Source organism: Poecilia reticulata, linkage group LG10, assembly GCF_000633615.1.
Source record: "Poecilia reticulata strain Guanapo linkage group LG10, Guppy_female_1.0+MT, whole genome shotgun sequence".
NCBI classification, from domain to species: domain Eukaryota; kingdom Metazoa; phylum Chordata; class Actinopteri; order Cyprinodontiformes; family Poeciliidae; genus Poecilia; species Poecilia reticulata.
The window spans coordinates 24448614-24450286 of NC_024340.1; the positions used below are offsets into that span (position 1 = coordinate 24448614).

The following is a 1673-nucleotide window of genomic DNA, read 5'->3' on the forward strand; positions in this document are numbered from 1 at the left end:
CACCAGAGTCTGTAGCCTGAACTTTAAATTGTAATGTTTTCAACTCCTCATAGTTGAAAGATTGTAGCGCACTAATTTCACCCGTTTCCCTGTTTATATGCAAAGTAGTTGAAAGTGGTGTTTTAGCCGGATTTTTATCAATTAAAGAATAAGTAATTTTAGCATTTTCGCTTGCGTCAGCATCCTGTGCTGTGGCCTTCGTGATTATTTGTCCAACTTTACTGTTCTCTTTCAGATACACATTGATATCACCTTCTGGAAATCTAGGTGCATTGTCATTGACGTCAGAAATATACACGTTGACTACAGCAGTACTAGTGAGCGCAGGGCTTCCTTCATCTACAGCAGTAATAGTCAAATTATGAACGGATACAATCTCTCTGTCAAGAGGACCGTCAATTATTAACGAATAATAGTTTTTGTAGTTTGACGTTAATTTAAATGGGACGGAGTCTTTGATTTTACAACTGGTGAAGCCATTCGGTCCTCCGTCCTTATCGCTCACTGTTACCAAAGCAATGACTGTTCCAATTGCCGCATCTTCCTGCACAGTACTCATCATGGACGTTATCGAGATTTCTGGTGCATTATCATTAATATCAACAACCTCGAGCAACACCTTAGCGTAACCACTCCTGGGGGATGCGCCTTGATCTGTTGCGCGCACTCTTAATTCATATGCATTACTTTCYTSGTAATCCAAGTCAGCTTTCACAATAATTTCACCGCTGTCCGGAATAACACTGAATTTCTTAGAAGAGTCTACCGTCCCGCCTCCCATTAAAAAATATGTRACGTCTGCATKMGRACCCTCGTCTAAATCAGTTGCATTTAATTTTAATATTGTTGTACCCASCGGTATGTTTTCGCTGATACTTACTTTATAAAGCGAATTACTGAATAAAGGTGAATTATCATTGGCATCTATCACGTTTACGAGAATTTGCATGCTGCCAGACTTCAAAGGTTTTCCTCCGTCCACGGCTGTCAGGGTCAGTTTCACTGTGGATTGCTTTTCTCTGTCTAAAGCTTTTTGCAGAACCAACTCGGCAGACACGCTGTCGCGACTGCTGCTGACATCTATCGAAAAATACTCATTTGGACTGATTTTAAAGGTTTTGACTGAATTAATGTCACTATCTGCGTCGTGAGCCGCTGGGAGAGGATATCTTTCCCCCGCCGAGGATGATTCAGAGATATTGAACACATGGAGTTTTTCTGAGAATGCCGGTGCATTATCATTAATATCCAGGATGTTTACTTCAATGCGATATATGTTCATGGGATTGCTAAGGATTCCCTGTATGTTTAAGGGACACTTGGGTGTATTAGGACAAAGCTCTTCGCGGTCGATCCTGTCGCTTACAAATAACTCTCCTGTTTTWAAATTAGCTTCAAAATACGTCTTACTATGTCCAGATACAATTCGAAATCCTCGTTCCTCCAGYTGCTGTGCGCTGACGTGTAAATCCTTAGCAATATTCCCGACCACTGTCCCTTTGTCCACCTCCTCGGAGACRGAGTAGGAAATCTGAGCGRAGGACCAATCAAATAAACAAAGAGAAATGGCGAGCAGCATCCATTCGGCTTCTCTTTTCTGTTTCCGATTCATTGTTGTACAAAATGGTCAATCCAAACAAAACTCCTTTATTTAAAAAAACGGAAAAATAGAG

General features: G+C 41.0%; 1 protein-coding gene across 1 annotated transcript in view; it reads right to left on the reverse strand.

The window, feature by feature from the left end:
- Nucleotides 1-1673, reverse strand: part of LOC108166627 (protocadherin alpha-3-like) — a 35549-nt gene that overhangs the window by 1398 nt on the left and 32478 nt on the right. The window lies entirely within an intron of this gene.